The 15,191-nt window shown below is 39.9% G+C and overlaps 1 protein-coding gene across 1 annotated transcript in view; it reads left to right on the top strand.

The window, feature by feature from the left end:
• Window positions 1-208: 208 nt before the first annotated feature.
• Window positions 209-15,191, top strand: part of znf469 (zinc finger protein 469) — a 31,368-nt gene continuing 16,385 nt past the window's right edge. Inside the window, exon 1 of the mRNA XM_089127496.1 lies at window positions 209-328. The gene's annotated coding sequence lies outside the window, so the exon portion shown is untranslated. The remainder of the gene's footprint in view (window positions 329-15,191) is intronic.

Raw genomic sequence — 15,191 nt, 5'->3', positions numbered from 1 at the left:
ATTGCAAATCCAGAGAAATTCTTTTTACACACTATATTCTATAAACAAAAAAATGAAAGGTAATCTGATCTTCTTCCTCAAGCCTAAACTTCTCACCACCTCCACTTTTGTCCAGTAGCTCAAAGATGATTTAGAGTTGGGTTGGATCGATACCAACCCTTTGACGTTGACACAGTCCTTTTTTTCTTTTTTTTTCTATAGTGTCAGTATACCGTGCAACCCTATTATAGAGGGAGACCGACTCTGTCAACAAACTACTCAGAAGTCCTGAGAAAAGTTCCAGAAGAAAAGCAGAAACTAAAAGCACAGATGGTGACATTGAATTGTGGTGAGTAAAAGAGAGATTACCTTTACCTATCAGCTGTAAAGTGAAACAGAAACTAATTCTCTCATGCTGGGTTAGGCTAGTTAGTCCTGGTTAGGATGTGATCCTGCTGTAATAGCTAAGATCATCCAGCATTGTCTTTCTTATGAAGCTTGTTAACTATGAAAGTCCTTCTGGTCAGTCCAAGACTTGTTGATCCAAAATAATGATATCTTAAAAAGGCACTTTGAAAACTGATTTTACACAGATCCAATGAAAGAACTCAATACATTACCCATTAATAACTATCACAAAACACTAACATCTTTAAATTCTGAAGAAGCAAATGGCCCCAGTGACATCAAAAAAGTATATGGTTAAAAATAGCATGCCATAGATGCTGATTAATTTGGGTACTGTAGGAGTCGAGCCATTTACAAAATAAATACATTTTGCCAGCCTATACAAAATGTTTCAATAGAATAAAAAGAGACAAGGGAGACTAGAAAGAGACCATTAAATCACACTGCTACAACTTTTGAGAGCAGTGGCACTAGTGTTGTTGCACCAGCACCTGATTTGGTTGCATCGGGGTAGCAGAGTTGGTAATAATATAACATGTTTTGTCTCTTGGACTGCTCGGCTAGTATCAATACTTCGGGAAATTAGTATTGGTACCGTTCCGATATTTTAGTATCGATATTTATCGAAATATCGATATTTTTGACAACACTAGTCTAAATTAAAAATATAACAAAAGTTGCTAATACTATACCATTTAGTCACAGTCTGGAGCCCTGAAACTACATAGAGACACATGGAACATGGGAAATAAAAACAAAACAGTTTAAACCAAAGAAATTTTAAGTTCTGCTGGAGCCTAAAATGAGAAGATGAATTGGCAAAGTATCTCAATACAATTGGAAATACCAGGGCAAGACAAACCATGACTAGGCAATCTAAAAACTATTTGTGGTGAAGCACAAAACACATTTTTCTCTTGAAAATGTACAACAAAAATAAAAATAAATTAACTTTATTTTCGTAACATCCCCATCATTTAAATATTTTACTTATTTATTTATTTATTTATTTATTTTTAGTAAATTTGTACTTTGTACTTGGCTTGGCACTATACTCCAGCAGTACACCAATAAAACCTTTTTGTTGAGAGGGACACAGAGAAAGACAGAGTGGAAAGAAATGTTGAGAGAAGGAACACTGGATCTACCCAGGTTTCTCCCTCCCTCCCTCTCCTTCCCACTGACCTGCATAGCAGTGCTGGCTGCCTCTCTTGCACCAAGCCCAACATTCCAGCCTCAACAGGAGCTGCTGAGGTGAGGACTCCTCATTTCCTCACTCTCTCTCTCTCTCTCTCTCTCTCTCTTCCCCCTCCTCACTGTCCTCTGTGTGGTGCTGCAATTGCCAGCAATTACATTGGCCTCAGACGTCTGCTTAGACTTAAAGAGCAGTGCTTCGGCTGCCAACGACTCGATTACAGAGGATGCAATTACCGTGCATAGCCTGGCTTAGCCTAACATAGCATTGCTTAGCTGATAAATGTGTTTAATGGCATTAACGCAAAGTACGTGTGCTATGCTAACACTCCTTGTCTTCCAGACGCGCAGGTCATAGGTTCCACTTTTATAACGGTGGAGTGTAATTCTTCCCACTATAAGAATCTGTTGGTTTTTTTGTTTTGTTTTGTTTTGTTTTTTTCAAAACGGAATACCATCCGAACGGATCAACCGCATCACAGGTGGGGAGGAATTACAGAGCTGACTGGCACTGAATGACTTGCTCAGACGCGGTTTCACAAATTCCTTGACAAATTTGCAGAGAACTGATCCAGGCCCAGCTTTGAAAAGACTATATGTGGTAACATTCATCAAACCAAAGTGAAATATTTTCACAGAATATAAACAACCCCCTGCAAAACCACCCAAACCCCACAGCAGAGATAAAAGCTCATACCAGTATCTTATGAAGCAGTTTTTCCTGTCCCTTTTTAGGAGCCTTTGGGAAGGTACTTTTATTCTTACTGCATGGTTGCTGGACACTTTAACATTTTTGAAACCTCTCGAAAAAATTTTACGAGCTAGTATATCATTTTAATCACCTTCCCATTTGGAGTCAGAGTGCCTGATAGAACTGAGAACTGAGACTTTAGTTGGGTCACTCCCCTAGAAATTGGATTCTTAAAAGCCTTTTTTTTATATTACTCCCTTCTTAAAAAGAGTACAAAAATAGACAAACATTTTCAAATTAGCTTTGAATAAGAGGTTTGAATTTGTAGTGTACTTCTTACTATACCCAGACTGCAACTACACTCACCTAAAGGATTATTGGGAACACCATACTAATACTGTGTTTGACCCCCTTTCGCCTTCAGAACTGCCTTAATTCTACCTCGCATTGATTCAACAAGGTGCTGAAAGCATTCTTTAGAAATGTTGGCCCATATTGATAGGATAGCATCTTGCAGTTGATGGAGATTTGTGGGATGCACATCCAGGGCACGAAGCTCCCGTTCCACCACATCCCAAAGATGCTCTATTGGGTTGAGATCTGGTGACTGTGGGGGCCATTTTAGTGCAGTCAACTCATTGGCATGTTCAAGAAACCAATTTGAAATGATTCGAGCTTTGTGACATGGTGCATAATCCTGTTGGAAGTAGCCATCAGAGGATGGGTTCATGGTGGCCATAAAGGGATGAACATGGTCAGAAACAATGCTCAGGTAGGCCGTGGCATTTAAACCATGCCCAATTGGCACTAAGGGGCCTAAAGTGTGCCAAGAAAACATCCCCCACACCATTACACCGCCACCACCAGCCTGCACAGTGGTAACAAGGCATGATGGATCCATGTTCTCATTCGGTTTACGCCAAATTCTGACTCTACAATCTGAATGTCTCAACAGAAATCCAGACTCATCAGACCAGGCAACATTTTTTCAATTTTGGTGAGCTCTTGCAATTTGTAGCCTCTTTTTCCTATTTGTAGTGGAGATGAGTGGTACCCGGTGGGGTCTTCTGCTGTTGTAGCCCATCCGCCTCAAGGTTTTGTGTGTTGTGGCTTCACAAATGCTTTGCTGCATACCTCGGTTGTAACGAGTGGTTATTTCAAAGTTGCTCTTTTATCAGCTTAAATCAGTCGGCCCATTCTCTGACCTTTAGCATCAACAAGGCCTTTTCGCCCACAGGACTGCCGCATACTGGATGTTTTTCCCTTTTCACACCATTTTTTGTAAACCCTTGAAATGGTTGTGCGTGAAAATCCCTAAGCAACTGAGCAACCGCTCAAAATTGCTTACATCACTTTTCTTTCCTATTCTGACATTCAGTTTGGAGAGTCCAGGAGATTGTATTGAAGCAACTGCCCTGTGATTGTTTGATTAGATAATTGCATTAATGTGAAATTGAACTGGTGTTCCTAAAAATCCTTTAGGTGAGTGTATATTTGCGTGTGAAGTTAAAGCTGTTTGTTCAACTGAGTTAAGGAAAAATTGTAGAAAATTTGAGGTGTAGAGACATGAAAGGGATCTATTCTGGATTTGGGCCTGACTGTTGGCCTTTAGCTGGCCCAGCACCGGCCCCACCCGGCTCAACCAATTAACTGTCGTTGGTAAACAACTTAATTGCCGTGGGATTCCAATCCTGCCAATGCTATAGCAGACTTAGGGAATGGCAGAATGTGGGTAGAAGCGAAAAAGAGAGGCACAAAACAGCTGTGCAACAAGGGTGACTTCTTGACCCGGATAGAGAGGTGTAGGGATACACGTAATTAAAGAAAGGCGAGTGAGAGCAGTGGAATCACAGACCCTAGTTTGTCCTTGCTGCTGAGCCCTGTAATGGCCTGTGACAGCGTTTCCTCAGTGACCCTCAAGGCAAATGGTTTATTCATCAGCGGCCCTCCAGGGTGCGATCCCTGCGTGCTTTGCTCACATGGAGAGGTGATACATAATTTACGCCCTGCATTCCTCACTTCTCACTTTTGATTGGATGGATACCCGATCTGTTTGTCTTTTAGAAAATGTATTTCGTAAAGACCCTGCACATAAACCTTAACATAACGAGAAGAGAACTTGCAAGAACATTGCAGAATTCTAATAACAAAGTTGATCCTGACCTTAACGAAAGATTGTCAACTAACTTGCTGAGATCAATATGTCTTTGTGATGTTTACTGCATTTTTTTTACTGGGTTGTCTGTTTGTGTTTTTTATGCCAGCCCTTTAACCTTATGACCTCATCCTGACTGTTCGTCTTTTGCATTGGATAACATTTTCAACTCACTTTTCCTTCTATCTTTCTTTTCCTTTGTTCTGGTGGTATGCAGTAGATGGAGAGATTGAGAAAGAATGTAAGGATACCTATTACCTGATTATAAACATTAGCTCCTATGGCACATTAAAAAATGAGTATGTGTTGTTGATTAACAGGATACTTTCTATGTAAAATGTCTTTTAATAGATTTGAAATATACAAGCTGGTAAGATTTGGGGTTGGAGCAGCCTGGCAGGCAACCTTTATCCAAAAGTTCATCAACATATCAGTCCTGGCTGTAAACGACCTTGTATTTTTATTCGAGTTTTCCCCAGATTGACTGATTGTTTTCACACTGCCATATATGGAAGCATTTAACCAGCTGTAGGTGTAGCTGTAGGTATGAGTAAGTTTGATTTTGTCATCATGCACAGCTGGTCTGGACTATGAGGGAAGAGAATGGGAAGTTATGAAACCTCCCTTGATATCGACTGGAGTCAAGAGCTTGAACAGATTAGTGTAGTGTCCAGCTATAAAAACAGGCATTAAAAGAGAGGGAAAGTATGAATAATGTGCAGTACACCAGGATTACAACCTGCTGTGCAGGTCTTTTTGTTGTAAAAAAGGGTCTCTTAACTCTCACCTGAGGCCCTAGAGTCCTTATCAGCAAACAGCTGCCTTGACTATACTCACTCTTGCATGGAAACTAAATATTACATCCAGGCTTGTGAAGAAGTAGATTTTGTAATTATTAATCAATTGGTCAAAGTGTTTGTTAAAGGTCCCGTTCTTCGTGATCCCATGTTTCAAACTTTAGTTAGTGTGTAATGTTGTTGTTAGAGTATAAATCAGTATTCAGACTATAGCTTTAAACAGACAAGCAAATAGTAAATAACAAAGCAGAACAAATAAATAAATTACAAGCAATAAACAAAGAGTGCTTCAAGTTTCTGAACGCTTTCCAGTCAAGAGTAGTTTGACTATTAGTTATGACATCATATACAGCGGCAGATCTAATTCAGATGTTTTGTCCTGTCTGTTTAATCCCTTACTGTGTTTTCGTTAATTAAGCATCATAAAAGCATTTTGAGATGCAAGTTCACTTAACTACTTACTCAGAGCACAAAGCCACATGGCGTGCACTCTTCGCGAAGCGCATGTGAGCTTTTAAAAACAGCTGTCAGTAAGTGAGTTTCATGTATAGAAATAGGGTTACTGCATTCCAAACGGCAAAAACAATGCCTTTGTAGAGCATTTGAAAAAAGAAAACAATGAAAATTGCAAAAGTATTGCCCTTGTAATTCACTTCAACCTTTTCAAACTTTATGGAACACTATTTTATGGATGGTTCGAGGGTTTTTGTGTGGAATTGAAAGCAAGCAGACTACAACTGTTTACTGCTGTTAACTAAACTCAAAATCGATTCTGAATTGCAATGCATTTTTTTTTCTCCAACCCTTACAGACCACCAGACCATACCACAAAATGAAACAGTTGAGTGATGCTTAAAACTATGCATTAGTTGTGGCATGCGTAACACGAAAACTATAAATTAGCAACTATTTCTTCGTTCAATCTAGCTCCAGGCCTTGCTTTGCTTTGGCTGCTTCTCTTGAACCACCAAAAGTCTACAGTGGTCTAATAGACAGAGGACACTTGTTGCAGCTGGGCATCAGGTTTATACTCACTATACCTAAAATGAGCCAAAGCTGCCCATGACGAGCAACTCTTTACAAGAAGCTTTTATCTGAAAATATAACCACATACAGTAAACTTATTAAAATGATCATTCCCCTGAAGTGTCTTGATCAAGGACCCATGGTAGCTCATGTCTCACTTCCATCAGCCTTCAGCTGACCAATCTTGAGCACTAAGCTGAACTAGCCCAGTGTATTGTGTCTAACCCAGGAAGATGCAACTGAAGGGCCACTATTCTTGAGTTTAGCTCCATACCTAATCAATCCAACCAAAGTCGTCAGGATTACTTGAAAATTGCAGGCAGCTGTGTTTGAATAGGTATTAGGGTTGTAACGGTTCAAATTACTCACAGTTTGATTAGCATTTGAAAATTCAGCTTTGATTCATTGATCTATTTTGGTTGCGGCATTTTTGAACAACAAATCTCCACATTATGTAAGAGTATTGCTACCTTGGACTTCTCCACTAGAGAGTAGTTTTATATTCATAGTACTTTATGCTGTTAGCATAATGGGGATACATATTTGGTTAAGCCAAACAGAGAACTGAGAATGATGGGAGTTTTAATGGGATCTGATCAATCCAGTCACTCTGTCAATAAACAGGTCCACACATGACTGACCCCAGCACAGCCCACCTGAATGAGGCCTCTGCCAGCAAACTTGGACCCTGCTGACCCTAGACCAGTGTGTGAGAATGACTACTGGGTCTGTCTGTGTTGAGTGGACCATCAATACCAGTTCTGTGCTACAGAGAGTGGATCAGTACCAGTTCTGTTCCAGAAGATCTCAGTTGGTCGTACATGCTGTCTGTGGCCAGACTCACAGCTATGAATGGCCCCATGCAGCCACTGTACAGAGCGTCATTCTTCTCTCAGTGATGTGGGGCTGACATCCAAGGGGTAGCCCAGGGAGGAAGCCAGCAGTGCCGGGTGAATATTTTCCTATCCCCCCCATCAGGGGCAGCCGTATCGGGTGCTGTTTTGTGTAAATGTGTCTTAAGCTTTAAGAAATCTAAGCTGTGTCCATTGACGGAAAGTATGGCAACTGTAGTGAAGGAGCAAAAAAAATTGCTTCTTTCTCAAAGCCCCCACTTTCTCTCTTACTCTCATTAGATGAGCTAAGTAGAGAAGGAAAAACATCCAGGCTCTCGACAGCCTCGTCATTAATGTCCCTAGGTTTGTTTGTGTTCCCAGTTATTCACCCACTTTGCCATTTCCCCAGGAATCTAAAACACCCCTGACTCCCTGTTCCACCTGGACAAGGGCCTCTGCGTGAATAAGGTGTGCCCCACTATCACAGTCTTGTCTTTAAAGCTGTGGTTGGGCCCAGATGGTGCTCTGTAATTCCAGAAATAGCTTCTGCCAAACTCTGTTACCACACCTATCCTACCGCCCCCACTTTTTAGTGACCACCCATTCACCCCAAAAGACCACCAGGTGTGGAGTGACCTGATTCAAGTATCAATCCTCCTCGACTTGCCCCAGACATCTTGATAGACCTTCATGGCCCCTTCAAGACCCCTCACAGTGACTGACACTGCACATCATCCTCTTGACAGGATTTTTTATAACACGCACACTGAGGAGCCAAGCGGTGCCTCAGAGGCCTCAGATCAGAGACAGAGGAAAGTCAAGCACATGCTTGCTCCTGAACCTCAGGGGCTTTCACAGGGAAATATTTGTGAATTTGAAAAATAAAGTCATCCTGGAGCAGTGGAGGAAGATGAATGGGGTCCTGTGCTACACTGCCGGGCGTACTGAACCCCTCTGTTTTGACTTTTTTTCCTCTCACTGGCCAAGTGGGTACACTGGGCTGCTTGTGAGGAAAGGGGGCGGAAGCAGGAAGTGGCTGTGTAAGGTGATCTTGCAGCACTGCACAGAGACTCTTTTCAACAGTGGTCTCTCACTCCATTGCAGCGACACATCAGGCAGTCCTCTGGCCACATAAACAGCAGCTCACACCAGGGACATCCCAGCATGCACCAGCACCCCACCGCGAGCCTCAAAAGACTTAACATGTGAGAGAGAGAGCCATTCAGCTGTAGAGCTGGCAAACTCAGTCACCAAAAGTTTACAGCATAACTAGCACCATGTAGCCCAAGACTGGTTGGCCACTGAAGCTAAGCAAGGCTGAGCCTGGTTAGTACTTGGATGGTTAGTACTTGCTGCTGGAAGAGGTGTTAGTGAGGCCAGCAGGGGGTGCTCACCCTATGGTCTGTGTGGGTCCTAACGCCCCAGTATAGTGATGGGGACACTAGACTGTCAAAGAGCACTGTCCTTTGGATAAGATGTTAAACTGAGGTCCTGACACTCTGTGGTCAAGCCAAATTTGCCACTCTACCCCTCTGTCCATCATGGCCTCCTAATCATCCCCATTATACTGGTTATACTCATTATACTCATCACTCTGTCTCCTCTCCACCAGTAAGCTGGCACAATATGGCTGCCTTCGCATCATCAAGGTGGATGCTGCACATTGGTGGTGGTTGAGGAGATTACCCCTTCCATGTTAAGTGCTTTGAGTACCCAGAAAAGCGCTATATAAATGTAAGAAATTAATATTATTTATTATTAACTACCCCTACTACCCTTAAATTCTGTTGCGAGCTTAATGTCTGTCTTTTACTCAGACTAGACGTATAGGTTTAAACGTCTCATAACTGTGTTTCTCTACTGCCTGTTTGTATTTATACAGCATCTGTGCAGCATTGAATGTATAAAAATGGTCACCAGCTCAACACTTTGCAAAATTCCATAGTTTCAGTATGATTGAGCCGTTTAAAGCATGTTATTATTTCTAGTAGTGGCCAACAACATTCGTCTGAGGTACTTTGTGGTTCTTTCATTGAATATATACATGTGGATTTGTGCATATATGAGGGCTGGCCAATATTGCCAAAAAATCATATCCTAGTATTTTTTGGTTAAATGGCGATATGGGATATATATATCTTGGTACGTTCTACGTTTTTCTATTTGGATAAAGAAAATCTGTATTTATTTTAAAAATATATATATATATATTTCACATCCTGCCCAACAATGTTGATATTGAAGGATATATTGGAAACAAATATAGTGAATGTAATGTGGGCTATGCAATAAAAAAATGGTTAAAATTCACATTGCATTCTAAAATTGTAACATTACAATCTAAAAACACAAAGAATGCTTTTGTTTTTAAGTTGACTAAAGGCTAAACTAAAAATTAAAATAAAATTACGTTAGCCTGCATTTGATTGCCCAATTATTATGGTAACTCAACAACAATTGTTTTAGCGATATGTATATTTTAGTCAGAATTATTGTGCTACTATTCTATTGTGCTCGTCTGTTTGGCAAGTTTCACGGAAGCTTGAATTTTAGCGGAGATTCACTTGCAGAAGGCCCGTCCTCTCCTGACAGTGAAATGGACATAGTTGTTTGACTTTCATACCTGTGCAAGTTAAGCTCAGAGGAAAGCACCGCATCTTAAACGCATTAAACAGTGCAAGTAGCCTTTATCTGTCAGTCAGCAACAGTATCTGACAGGGCAAGCTGCTTTAAACTTGTTAACTATATCTTACCAGTTATTTTGAAGCCCTTAATATAAGCTTGTGTCATGTTTAGGAAAAATTGTACTATGTAGCCTACTTTCACTGCAGCAGCTCAGACCGTGTCCTTCGCTATTTTTCCGATGTGCTCATATCAAACCACTTTATCGATATCAACGGTATTGCCTCGTTTCTAAAAAAATATATTGATAAATCGTACAAACCCGATATACTGCCCTGCCCTAGCGTATATTCACAAATTACATGTTTGTCTGTGCCTAAATTGAGATTTGCTATTCAAAGTTCAAAAGACCACCAAAGCTTTCAAAAAGTCAAAGCTTTTACCATTATAAGACACTGTTTCAGACAGAAAAGCACTCATAAACTTTCCAAAATAAACCAGAATAAATTGTATTAGGTGGCTGCATTGCACTTTTTTGTCATCTTCTTCCAATAAAGCATCACACACTGACTGGTATACTTAGAAAAGGCTGAGCTGTAATTAGGTAATTTGGACATTTCCTTTAGACTATTTAAAGGAGGCATGCTTAAGGAAAATGTGGGTACAAACTGACTCACCCTATCACTGCCTGGAATTCCCTTCTACTGTTGGCTAGTCAACTACTGTTCTTAGGCCTGCAGGAACAATTTAAATAGAATGTGACTAAAAAATTGAATAATAGCAAGTGGTTAAACGAGGCTCTCGTCACACCGACGCCCATCCTTTATTTTAAGTGAGAGGCTGCTTTAAATTCCTCTCCTTAACGGCTCGTTTTTTCAAGCATTCACCTTCAGGCATCACCTTAAACTTCACTTCACTCCCTTCCCCTTCCATTTAACCTGGGGTAAGAGTTACTGCTTTTAGATGGAAAAAGTGTGAAAGTTTAATAGAAACCCAATGGTGAGCTAATTAAAATGACATTACACTTATGTTGCTTGTAAATTGTGCTTTAAAATTTCAGCCCATATCCTGATACGTAGAGATGGTGTTTAGTAAAGTTGTACAGTAATTAGGTAGAACTCTTTTAGTTTGTCAACAGCTGACATGAAGGATTGTAGCTTTCAGCAGAAGCCATAATATGGAAATACTACGTATACTGTAGGATTATTGAAAGATACTTTTTTCACTACCTGTCCCCCTCTTCCCACATCATTAATCAGAGTTGATGGTGCTGACTTTATAGGAAATGTCTGACTTCCTGTTCATCAATCCTTTCAGGTACTATAGGAAAGGCATAGAATCTGAATGCATTACTCATTATGCTGCGTGTACATATGTGTGTGTGTTGTGGAGCTACTGTGTTATGTGCACTGTGATATGTCGAGTTGTGTTGTTTAATTTCAGACTTCACTAAATAACAATTGGGAAGGAATAATAATAATAATAATATGTTCTTGCTCTCATGATAGTAAGGCTGAAATATGCTAAAAAACATTGGAGCCATATGTAGCATTTAACATTTTCTATTAACCATTTATAAGCCCTGCAAATTCTGCCTGAAACGCCTAAAAAAGACCTATCCAAATTAAATTGCATGCTGTTCTTGAACCCTTGGAAGTATTTGTATACTTTTGGTCTCTTTTGAAAGGGGACACTTTGAGGTTTGTTCCTAAACAGTTAGAATCACTGTAAGTCTTACTGGTTTTGAGTAATAGATCTTTGAAAACACTAAAAAAGGGTGAAAAAATTTCCGCCAACATTTTTTTTTTGTAAACAGATGCCTGCAGATAATTATAGCTGTGAGGTATTACCTGGAATACAGAGTGTGATCACAGCATGAAGCCTTACCAAGCCCAATTTAAAATTTTAAAACAATAGATTAGAAAATGAGTGTTTTACCCATGTTTATTCTAAGTGTATGTCTAGGCGTTTCCCAAAAAAGGCCACTTGGAGACTCCAAATGACCCTTTGTTACCACAGACACATAACATGCTGCTATTCATGTCATAATGTTGGGCTCTAATGAAACGTTACACTTAGAGATATTATAATCCTTCCAAATTCACTGTCAATAATTGCTAACACATAGTAAGTGAAGCATAAAAACATTATAGTGGGTTTTTTTTTTTCAATTCTTGAAACCAAACTTTCTACAAATAAAGAGACAAAACAAGTTCTATTGAATTTTGAATTGAACTTTAATATGTTGAGCTGTGGTGTTCATGTGGGACATGCAGGTTTAAATCTGGCCGTTGACATATTTCAATCCCCTTCCTCCACTCTTGTCTAATAGAACCTGTCCAATAAAGAGAGAAAAGCCCAAATAAAGGGTCTGATTTAAAAAAAAAAAAAAAACATCCTTTACAGTGATGTAATTTGACTGCTTATAATTGTGGTTTTATTTGGGGAAAGGTAATTCCCCTTTTAGGCGCTGAGTGATTTGCCCTGCCACTCTCCCTCCGTTTGGCCCTAACTGAACCTAAACGTCAGTTGAACATACAGCGTTTAAGTTGATACAGGCACTGAGCCGAAGAATAAGGGAGTTAAGCTCATGTGGCGCTGGGCTGTCCTACGTCTTTGAGAGCTGCTGAGAGGATATGAAAGAAAAGTGGAAGTAAACGGCAATCGATGCCAAACTTCTAGAACTCGCTTATCTTTGGCTTCGGCGAAGCTTCTAGAGTCATGTCCATTGGCCAGTGTTTTACCTCAATCTCTCTAAGCAAGATCTTAGGCTGAAAGCCAATCATCACAATGGAGAAGTCTGATTTTAGCTTTATTTGAAGAGGGTTTCTGTGTAATAAATGATCAACTATTAAGAGAATTTCCTCTGAAAACAAAGGTCTATTAAGAGGTGGAGAGTATATACACATTATATATGAATGAAATAGCTGTAACATATTAATGAATAAATGCTCAAATGGATGACTTATAGTACCTTATCCAGTTCAGAGCATTTGGGGACATTTTGGTCATTAGCAGCGATCATGTATCACTTTCGTCCTTTGTCCTTGATTAAGTTTATTTTACGGTTAATAAACTCCTCCAGTCTGGAAGAGGGAAGAGCAGTGGAGGTTGATATTTTAAAGAGCTTAATTAGTGCTAATAATGTTCAAGGTTAACAGGTTCATAACGGAACAGGAGCCTGACCCCCTTCTCAACTTCTTAATGTCCCATTAGTTTAAACATCTATTGTTCACGCAAGACACTTTCTCACTAGCTTTCTGCACGACTCATGAGTAATGTTCCATATCCTTGTAGGCCTACTGGAAATTGTGTCAAAAATGGGGATAATCTCTTTTTAAACTGCCTGCAACAAAGATTCCATCATGTTTATGGAATGCTGTGGTTAGCAATATGGAAACAGACTGGGTCAGAAATTACATAAAATGTAAAAATGGTCTGGTCTGGGGTGGAAAGGGAAAGTTTGGAGGGGGCATTAGGGGAGCTTCTGGTATTATGCTCCCGTCTACCCCCACAAGAAATGCATCCAATCTAAAATTCTTCTCCACGCTGCTCAGCACATTTCTGGAAAGGACGGTTATGAGGTAACCGTCTAGCACAAATGTCAGCAATCTTGTAGCATCCTGAAATATAACCTTTAAAAACCTTGCCTGATTGAGAGCGGAGCAAAATCGTACATACTTCCTTCTGGTACCCGTTAGCTATCGTGCGTGGCAAAATCTAAAAATAAATGGGTTTGCGAGCTACTGCAGCTGTGTTTACTTTCCAAGCTACTATTAACGTTCTTTACTATCTGCATATTAAACATCAATTTTGACCAAATGGGAGTTATTTTTAAGTGTCACAAGAAATTATACTGGTTAATTCACATCAGTGAAAAGTGCCGTCTCTCATCGTTGATTCTTTGATTGTGTCTAAAAACTCAAGCAAATTGCTTAATAGATATTTTCCAAAAATATATATAAAAATAACTGATTCTTTTGAAGGTTGGTCTGGCTAATAGTCCCCTTCTCTGGCAGATCTCCAGGTGTGTGGGCGTAAACGTTGGCACTCTGTTAGCCAGTCACTGTGTCTTTAGTGTGAACAGTGCAGACTTAAAGGGCAGAGTGGTTGTTTTTTCAAAATTAATATAAACTTGTATGAAAATATTTTATAAAAAGTTCATGCAGGATTTAAAATTGTTTTGAAAGACATAAGGGCACAAATTTTATTAGAAAATGTGACGGTTTCCTTGACCGTGTTGAAAAAACGTTTTTTTTTTTTACGTCACGAGAGGGAGTCGAAAACACGATGGTCACGGATCCGTCTGAGATCACTCAATCTGTCTTCGTTTAATTCATGAACATATCCTACATAAACTTGAAATGTAATGCATTTATGTGTTTGTCATTAGTCTGGTGCCAAAACTTATCATTATAAATATTAATATAATTCATTTTCAATCGGTACAAAACCACTTTAATATTTGTGTTCGCTCATTGTTTCTACATATTAAGTTTGTATACAGTAAGACCGTTTTATTCATGGTCTCCAAAATGGGGCCATTCAAAGCCTTTCAAGTCTCCTAATGGCTGACTCAACACATGCAGGTAAGGGTCCAATAATTTGCTATTGCCTGATACATGCTAATAATCAGTTCAACATTGTGATCTGAGCATAGCGTTATACATATCGTTGGCTAATGTGGATATAGCTAACACTGGTTTCTCACCAAGACACCTGCCCGGTTCTCCTCTGACTGTTCTGTCTAATCCTGGCCTGTCTCTGCTCTCTTATAATTAAATTATATGGCTGAGGTCCGTCATACGAGTAAACATTTACAATTTCCTAAGTATCCGAACTGGCATTGTGATCCATTGCTTTCCTATATTGTTTACTTTGACCACACTCCCTCCCGTTATGTCACTTCCGGTTTGGCGGTTTTCAGATGCGGAAGTAAAATTCTCTCACAAAAACAACTTTAGAATCGCTTTTCATAATATTTATTGACTCTAACCTGCAATATGCCCTTTAAAGCGATTTAACTGCTACCTGAGAGAAGAGAGGCAGTCCCATTATCCCATGAGGGTCTGTCAAAATCCCCCAAGCCATTCAGATTCTCTCTTTCTCTTGTCTTCGTCTCTCCCTTTCTCTTGTCTTTGAGAAGATCTTAGTGAGCATCTGGAAAAAGCCAACAGTGTCAGGGGGGCCAACCAACACTCCTTATTGGCTTACAGGGAGATACAAGGAGCCTTTGTGTTTTAAGGTGCAGGGATCTAGAGGATGTGCTGTCTTTAGCAGAGCTGTCCCAGATGGACCCTTCTTTTTTTTTTTTGGAGCTTTGTCTGGAAGCTTGCTCACCATTCCTATAAATGCCAATTGAACTCATGTAGAGCTCCCAGTAAATGGCAAAGATATACTTGGAGTGTATGGCTCTGGTCCAAAACCAAGAAGCTACCTATAGGGAGCATTTTAAGGCAACAAGGGCACACTAAAACTGTAAAAGC

Source organism: Pimephales promelas, chromosome 25 (genome assembly GCF_988280905.1).
Source record: "Pimephales promelas chromosome 25, fPimPro1.hap1.1, whole genome shotgun sequence".
Classification (NCBI taxonomy): Eukaryota; Metazoa; Chordata; class Actinopteri; order Cypriniformes; family Leuciscidae; genus Pimephales; species Pimephales promelas.
This window is presented reverse-complemented; position numbering and strand designations above follow the sequence as displayed.